Source organism: Macrobrachium rosenbergii, chromosome 16 (genome assembly GCF_040412425.1).
Source record: "Macrobrachium rosenbergii isolate ZJJX-2024 chromosome 16, ASM4041242v1, whole genome shotgun sequence".
NCBI classification, from domain to species: domain Eukaryota; kingdom Metazoa; phylum Arthropoda; class Malacostraca; order Decapoda; family Palaemonidae; genus Macrobrachium; species Macrobrachium rosenbergii.
The window spans coordinates 12939234-12948631 of record NC_089756.1 but is presented as its reverse complement, the minus strand read 5'-3'; the positions used below and the strand labels follow the sequence as shown (position 1 = coordinate 12948631).

The 9398-nt window shown below is 38.5% G+C and overlaps 1 pseudogene; it reads left to right on the top strand.

Annotated features, from left to right (window-relative positions):
- The first annotated feature begins 1003 nt into the window (after positions 1-1003).
- LOC136847092 (uncharacterized) lies at positions 1004-8561 on the top strand (annotated as a pseudogene).
- The last annotated feature ends 837 nt before the right edge of the window (positions 8562-9398 follow it).

The following is a 9398-nucleotide window of genomic DNA, read 5'->3' as shown; positions in this document are numbered from 1 at the left end:
CGATGGGTTCCCCTGCGTAAACGGGCGGCAGCTTTACGTGAAGGCGGCCCGCGATTGTGTTGCCCGCCGTCGTGTGTTCGGGCGCTGGTGTGGAGTTGCGGGAGGGCCTCGATGCGGGGCGGCGCGGCTGTGATGGGGAGGTAGGTAAACCTCCGAGTCCGCGGGGTCGCGTTTAACTGCATGAAGGAGGGGATATCCGCGTCCATGCTCGCTCCTTTGACCCCTTACTGGAGTGGGGTACTCGCGTCAGTACGCACTTTCGCGGCGCCGTGTGGTTCCGCTAGTGACGCTGGTGGGGTACGCCGACGAGAGTCAGCACGCTCAAACGCTGGTTACAGCGCTGTGTTTAGGCCGCTAAGAGCGTTTTGGAGAAATCCTGGAGCCAAGACTGAGTCGCCGTGTGAGTCCGCTAATGGCTCCGGGATACTCCGGGGGTCACCACTGTAAGGTGTCAAAGAAACGAGCAGGTAAAAGTTACTGCTACTTTATTACAGATCCAGGCAGCTTATATTGCGGCCGACTGACGCCGGGCCGCGAGAGACAATGGAATTGACTGTGACCTGAGGTCGAAACAATAAACAATAATATGCAGTGAACATGTACAAATTACAATACAAAACATACAGAGCTACAATATGGATACAGTCTTGATGCCTGTGAATGAAGAAACATGTGATACACAATGTGTGACATTCGTATAAATACCATAAAGTAAAAATGATTAAAATGCGTGACCTGGCACGTTTTAGGCGTGACTAATTGAGCTTGAAGAAAATGGGAAGTCACCAAAGAAAACAAGCTCAGCGGAGACTTAATTAATGGCGCCGCCGAAACACTATCCTGGCGCCGATGTGGTGACTTTACATTACCACCTATAAACTTTTCTTAATTCTTACAAAAGCACCAGTTTTGAAAATATTAATCTTATATAATAGGTTATAATATTGGTAAATATATTAGTTATTATAGATGCATACAGAATATATGTATCAACTATGCTGTACCAGCTAGCATTTACGCTGGCGCTTACTATTATAAAAAGGTACTGAGAGTCTGAGTACGCAAGGTATATGGCACCATTGCTCAATGTAAACAAACTGCATGTGCTGCTGTGCTGTTCCTTTTCTGTAACTTCTGTCGAATTGATTGAGTCTGTAGTCTGTAGTCCTTGTAGTCTGTTTTCGTCGCGTGTTACTTGTACTTTAGTCACATGGAGTGTACAAGAAATCCCGAGTTGCTAGATTTTGAAGGCAGTGGCTTCCATAATATTATTTTGCAGAAAAATCAAGATTTCGTGCGCTTAAACTAATGCTAAATCAAGGGAAGATTTCGACAAGTGGAGAGAAATATTCAACATCAAGAATTGTATGTGTTTCAACTCCTATAAACTGTACCCTGTTGGAGTGAAGAAATTATTTCGTCAAAAATTACTCTGCCATCACAGCAACAAATTCAAGCACAAAGGTGTGAAGAAGACTGTTACTGGGTAAGTAGTATTTTTCCATGTAATTTTACTGATTCATATTTAAGAAGTCTAACCGAAAACCTAGTCTTAGGCCATACCTGAATAGGCTTACACGTAAGAGGCAGGCCTTACCCAAGACCAAAGGATAAAACTTTACAAAGCTTGCGTGACCTATGTATAGCCAAAAATAGCTACACCCGAAAAACGTATGTTTGGGAGTGGATTCATTTTCGAAAACATGCAGTAAAATATTATACAAAAGCCTATACCTACAAACAGTAAGGGGGACCTCTTCAGGAAACCTGGGTGGGGGAACACACACAAAATAGGCTAAAGGGCAAAAATCGGAGTTTCTGTCGTAATTTTCGTAAAAAGGTAAGGGGATCCCTGTTGGGAAACCAGGTTTTTTGGGTGGGGGGAAACAGAGATGACCGCAATTAGCCTAACACAAGGAAAATGGCTGTGTGGCTAACCCCCTACCGTACATACAAGCTCCTGTTGCTGATTAATCACTGGTTCTATGCAACGTAAAAACACCATACAAACAAACAAATACATATGCACTTAACCCCTACCGTACATACGGCCCCCCTGGCCAAAACGATCTTTCATAACTTTGGATGATCGGAATGCTGGGGGGGGAGAGTAAAATGGCCTTTGCTGATGTACAGTCCTGTTCAAGTGCCGCATTGTCATCAGTTTATCATTTTCATTTCATTTCTCATTTTTCCATCTAGCCATACTTTCATTTCAGCGCTGAATGATCTTATAGGTCCCAGCGCTTGGGCTATGCCCTAAATTCCATAATCCATCCATCCTACCGTACATACAAGCTGACCCCCTACACTGCATACAAGGGGCTACAACCGTTCGGTGGTCTACACTACTTTACCCATGGACACAGCTAGCCTAGGCTATTGCTTGACTACCTAAGAAACCATACTCGTTATTGACACATTGATCCCAGCCGCTGCAGGGTGACATTACTTTTTCAACGATCATTTTTGGAACATCTGTTTCTTGTACATTGGGACCTGCCTGGCCTAGGCTACTTCTTACTGTGGAATTACAGAAGGCCACACAATCTTGATAAAGTTTTACCTACCAAAGTGCTGAAATATGGCAATTTTCAGTTGTCCTCGGGCAGCCCATAAGTTTGGTGCTCAGTCCACAGGAACTAAGGCTTTAAAATTATATAATTTTATGCTTACTGAAACTAGATTTGAGTGGAGCAGATCCCTGCACCCTCCTAATTGATTGCTAAAATAGGATAAATAGGGCATCAACATTGTCCCCCAGGACCAAAATTCCAAATTTGTGACACGCTGCTAGGACAAATTGTGGAGAACCTAAGGGTAGCCAATGCCATTTGGATGCATTTCTTTCAAGCTCCAATTATCCAGCCCTTCAGTCGCTAAAACAAAAATGGGTCTAATTAGTAATTGGGTGTAAAAGGAACTAGGCCTAGCTACCCTGACCTATTTATAGGCTACCTAAACCACTTAACCTGAGGGGCTCCCCCCACCTAATGATAGGAGACACCTATAATGCCCTACCTTAACATAGGGGGCTAGACCCCTTTGAGGAAGTTGAACTGGTTGTTTGGGTAAGCCAATTCCTTCTAAGCATGAACTCATGAACTCTTCCCCGATGCACAACGTTTTTAATTTTTTTTAGCATAATTGACATTCAATAACTGCAGTTGTGAGTAGATATGTGAATTCTATTTTTAAGATTGCTCTTAGTGATTTATAGAGACGCACACGGTTGTCTCTGCTTGTATATTTATTAAAACTTTGTGTCATAAAATATGCAGCATTATTTATATATATAATATATATGCTAATTATATTTATTTATTTCATTCTCAGTTGTGAAGTTTTCGTCGATGCCACAATTAGGATCATTCATAAGCAATCCCTTAAAAGGGACAAGCTTATGGAGTCTTTTCCATGTTTTATTGAAATCCATGGGTGGCATAATCATCCCCTTGATTCTGCAGATGCTCTTAATCAACTGAGAGTAACATCAAGTACCCGAGATACATTCGAGAGGTACTTTGAGCAAGGTAAAATAACACTTTTCTTGAAATGCAGTCAAACTTAGTGTAATGTTCTTGTATTTACCTGTTTCAAAGTTTTTGTAAAAAGAATTTTACTATAATAATTATCTAGTGGAATTAAATTCAACTAGAAAACTGCAATGTCACAATTTATATTGTATGTGTTATGCAATGTGAATTTGAAAGTATTTTTACAATGAATAATGTATGAAATTCACTGATCATGATTATTCATAAAAGAGAGAGAGAGAGAGAGAGAGAGAGAGAGAGAGAGAGAGAGAGAGAGAGACGGGGTCGATAACTTGAACTGATAGAGCGTCAGACCAAGTAGGCCGTGAGACCAAGTAGATTGGAGTTTCGAGTTGTAGACTAAACAACCAATGTTGAGATATGGGAACGTAAGGAGGAGCTATAGACGTGATTATTAAATGAAAGGTCAGCAAAATTGACCTGATTTGTCCTTTGCCAAAAGTGGGAGTTGAAATTGAACCATTAAGACTAAAGTAGGCTTCCTCAAAGAGGAGGAGTTTTCTTCCACATAGGTCCAGAGCTCATTTTGATCAATTTTTAGTTAGAGTTAACTTGAACCCTTTCTGGGTAAGATCTGTGTTGCTCTCCTCTCTGAAACCAAGAAAAATTTCTAAGTCCAGTGTGGCTGCCTGTGTGAACTATTATAGTGTTATAAAAATAAAACCTAAGAAAGTGCCCCGGCGAGTCCCTTACCCCCTCCTGAAATAAGATAGACAGTGAAGAAGAATAACGAGATGCGTTCACAATACGCCCGAGAATGAAACTGACCTGGGTTCATGGGTATGTCACCTTCCACACCACCCCCACCGGCATCCGGTGGGGTTGGGTCTCCCGCCAATTATATCAGCGTTCCAAACAAAGTTTGAAAATTTATATCTCGGACGTGTCGATTTTAAAGAGATAAAAGCTTTTACAGTGTTTTGGTAAGTCATTATAATGAAATATGTATATATATCATAACTTCTATAGTAAGGTTTATTTTTGTGTAGGAATGCGATTGTCAGGTAACATTAGAATATTTACAGGTATGACAACACCGATGGCTCACTGACACCATCTTATGAAATTAGAGTTGGTTGATGATTTGAGAGGACAAGCAAACAAATCTGTCAATCCATCTCTCAAATCTGTGGAATATATGCAGACCCAATGGGTAAAAGAACAACATGGTGGATTGAACACGTTGCCTATGTTTAATGCTATCCACAAGTATGCAGCTGATAACCCAGAAGTACAGATTAAAGTTGAGCACAACAATGAACGATTCTGTGTGGTTTTGGTAACTCCCTTCATGAAGAGGGTTCATGAACATCTAAGAGAAGCCTCGGAAGTTGTTTTTGTGCATGCCACAGGATCTGTAGACCAACTGAACACAGCTATCATACCTTTTATTTGTGCAGGACCAGCTGGTGCTGTTCCTTTGGCTGTGTTGTTCACATCATGTCGAGATCAAGTAACATTGACCAGAGGTTTGTAGTTTACATGAATGATTTTATTCTTTATGTTAACTTTTTCAGAGGCACGTTGGGAAAATTTTTATGACTAAATAGCATGCTTTCAAATACAAAATCCATGCTCACTCACAAGACCCTGGGATATTTGGGGGGAGCCACTTATGACTTATTGTATTGCATATGGGTCTGCTCCATACTTTCATCTTAATACAGGTATTCTATCACTAGATTCCTACCTTCACTCAGAACTCGCCTAACCTCTTGAAAAATCTTTTCTAATTGTTGACTTTGCTTTGATGGTATGAAAGTTCAGTACATACAATATATATTTTCCTAAGCAAAAATTTAATTTGTATTCCTCTGTAAGTGATACTACTTTCCTGGTGCCAAGCACAGTCACCTCCAAGAATTTTGTTAGTCTACTTTTTTTCCTTACTCTTCTTTGGTGAACAAAATTTAAAGAAGTATTTGCACAATGTTTTACACATATACAGTACAATTTGTAAATGCATTTAGTAAGAAGGTGTTTGTGCCCAACTAGGCCATTGTATATTACAGATAATGCAATTATGATGATTTAATTTATAATTCTGTTTGTTAACATCCATACCAGTAATAATATTTTCTATAAATTATATTTAATGTTCTGTTTTGTGCTTGGCAGGCTTTGGTATGATTAAGGAGATACTAGGTGAATGTGCTTTTTATGGCAGAGGGGCTCCACAGTCATTCATGACTGACAACTGTGAAGCTGAAAGAAAAAGTCTAGCTGCAACTTGGCCCACAGCAAACCGTTTCCTATGTATTTTCCACCTGCTTCAGCAGGTATGGCGTTGGCTATTGGATTCTAAACATAGAATTCAAAAGGATAATCGTCAAGACCTTATGGCTGCCATGAAAAGTCTTGTTTATGCCAGTTCAAAACCAGAGTTTAATAAGGTGTGGCAGTCTCTCCAATCCTGTTCTCTCATGGCTACATATCCTATTTTCAAAAGGTAATTTGAAATAGTCCAGTTTTAGAAGCATTCAGTGCACTATTGCTTCAGCTATCTGTCCCTATAAGTGTCCTTTTTTTTATAGTTCATTAAAGTGTAAAGTCAGTCACCATTGTTTATAATTCAACAAGTTGGTATGAAATCCAAGGTCTTTGATCCTTTTGAATGAAGAGTTGAACAGAATTGAAAAGAAAATTGATTCTATCACTAAGTTTACTTTTCAAATTGCAATGTTGTATGTCCTGCTGTTTAATTAACCATTTTAATTTCCTTTTGGCATATTTAAATCTTGTTTTAATGAGCATATTTTCTTAACTTTCAGTTATGTGGCATCCTTGGTTGAAAGGAAGGAAGAATGGGCAATAGCTTTTCGAGCTGGTACATTGTTACGAGGGCACCATACAAATAATTTCTGCGAGTCAACAATGTGCATAATCAAGGATATTGTTCTCAGTAGGTAAGGATTCATAAGTACATTATACAGGTAATATCTGCCATTACATCATTTAAGAAAGTACATATACTGATACTTAATGAGCCTGCATATGTGTTTAACTGATGCTACTTTTTACTTTCCTTGAGAGTTGCTGAGGGTGGGTTGGAGTTGGGTGGATGTTATTGCTTTGAAATTTCACAAAACTGAAGTTCTCCCACTAAGCAAGTGATGACACTGCCTTGAAAGTTGCCATGACCTCTTGCTGAAATTGGTGGGCTCTGATCTTAGAGTGTGTGTGTGTATCTATCTCTCTCTCTCTTTCTCTCTCTCTCTCTCTCTCTCTATATATATATATATATATATATATATATATATATATATATATATATATATATATATATATATATATAATATATATATATATATATATATATATTGTGTGTTTTGTGTGTGTGCGTGTTTTAGACACTACATAATAATAATAATAAAAAAAATTATATTGGCATAAAAATGTTGAAAAACTGCTCAATAGTATGCATATTGAAAGGAACAGGAAAGAACAAGTGGTATCCAAATAGCTGAGAGTTGCTCCAGTTTAATTAAAAACCTCTATACTGCAATGAAAATACTATGGGTCAAAGGTCTCCGGATGTTTTGCAGTTAACTGTATTGATTGATCTGGCAAACATGATTTGTCAGTAAGTGTAGAAACTCATTTTTTATGGAAATTTCTTACCTTGAAAGAGAGAGAAAAGGGACATATTTAAACCCATGCTGGCAAAATTTAAGAAAAAAAAATTCTGTATATATTTAAAACTATGCTGGCAAAAGTTCAGGTTAAACTGCATTAATTTTTGTAACAGACTGCCCCAGTTTTAGTTTTACTTTATCAAACAGTTTGGATTGCTTCTTCATTTTTTTTTCAGATGCAAGGCATACAACACGGCCCAGCTACTGATGTTTATGGTCGAGATTTTCGATGTATACATGAGGCAACGATTGGTCGATGTGGCCTTGAGTAGGCGGCATGTAAAGCCAATAATCTCGACCAAGGTTGCATTAGACAGCGTTGAATTGGTTGGCAATTCTAAATATAAAGTACAGAGCGAATCTGATCCAACCATAAAATATGATGTAGACCTTGAAATTGGACTGTGCTCTTGCATGCAAGGCCAAACTGGTGCTATTTGCAAGCACCAAATTGCATGTGCCAAGTTTAGCATGACAGCTGTGCCCCAGCAATTTTTAAGTAGCAGTGAAAGTCGCCATCGATTAGCAGTTTTGGCTGTTGGCCAAGAGAAGGTCCCTGATGTGGCATTTTTTAGAAAGTTGAATGAGGATGGCGGCTTTGAGATCACTGCCAAGGCAGAGATAAAAGAAATTGTTATTGAGAAGACAGAAAATCTGGATATGGAAGAGGAGCCACAGGATCCAGTTCCTAGAACAGAGACAATGTCATCTTCAGATGATGATGATTTTGCCTCTAGGAAAATATCACATGATGTTGCAGATGCCATAGTTAGAGTCAGTGCGCGCTATGGAAATAGCAATACTGACCTAGCACTGAAGAAGTTCCTCAGGCGTCTGGATTCCGTAAAAACTGCAAACCAGTTGAATAGTTTGCTACATTGCACTGAAGTGCAATAAGGAATGGTGGAGCTGGGCGAGGTAAGATACCTTGTCAGCCAACCTCCATTGCAAGACGCTCAACTGGCAGGCCAAGGGGAGCTGCACCGCTGTGTAAAGGCCGTCATCCGACAGGTGCTGTGTCTTCACAACCTAAACGTCCCCGTAATTTGGCTCACAACATTTCCTGCAACGTGGCCAATGGGAAATCTCATGGCACAAATCATTGTGTATTTTTTTTTTATTGGTATATATTTGATTCAAATGGAAAAAAGGAAGCCTATTTTCGAATTCATATTTCTCACACTTCACAATAGTTTTTGATTAGTGTTAAGGCAACGTATTAATTTTATGTATTTGTTATAGCTCTTAAGACATGAATTATTCCATTTTTATTGTATCTGGTTGACAATGGAACTGTGCAGTTTGGAGTCAATCAACTTTGGTATGATGTACAGTGTGAGTAATCTTTTGTATATAATAAACTTTTGTATAAAATAAATCTTTTGTAAATAATTTGTTTTTTTTCCCTTTATTCCAAGCTATGCAGTTGATTTTAAAATTTACAATGAAATATCAGCAAAGGAAAGCTTTTTTGGTATCCGAGGCTGCAATGGTAATATATGTATAATATAAGCAAAGCAAAAATTTTTGCATAGTTTAGGATATCTGCACAACAAAACCTGAGCATGGCCTTGGTTGTAATACACCGCGTAAATTTGAGCTGTATTACATATCTGTGCAAATTGAAAATTTTTTCTTGTATATTTTTCTTTGACTAGAATGAATTTGCTACTCATTTCCGTTGGATGTTATTAAAAGAATATGTTTTTTTTATTGCAACATAGATTTACCCTAGCAACTAAAATAAAGGTCTATATTTCCTGTCTCACACCATGTATACTTCCGAACATGAATTACCTACCATCCGTATTCTAGCCTAACCTGACTAAATATGTACATTTCAAAAACATTGAGTCAAAACTACAAAACAACAATAGAAAATATATATGTATATAAGCAACAAAGAACAAATCAACTTGCAGAAGAAATATATATGATCAACAGGGCAAAATTTGTGCATTTTGAAATGTACAATGATTCCAAACAACATTCAAAGTAAGAAAAATTTTAAACTGTCAGCCTACTTCATGTACTAAATGCCTAAGTGTCGAGGCCAATATGAGTAGTTGAGTCATTTTTTCAATGGGTGAAGTATTACGTAACGAAACAGCTGATTGACATGCGATCATAGCCCTCTTCTTCTGGTGTGTTTCATTGAGCAATGTTGCCAGCCATATGCCTTGCTTATCTCGGTACTTTTTTTAAT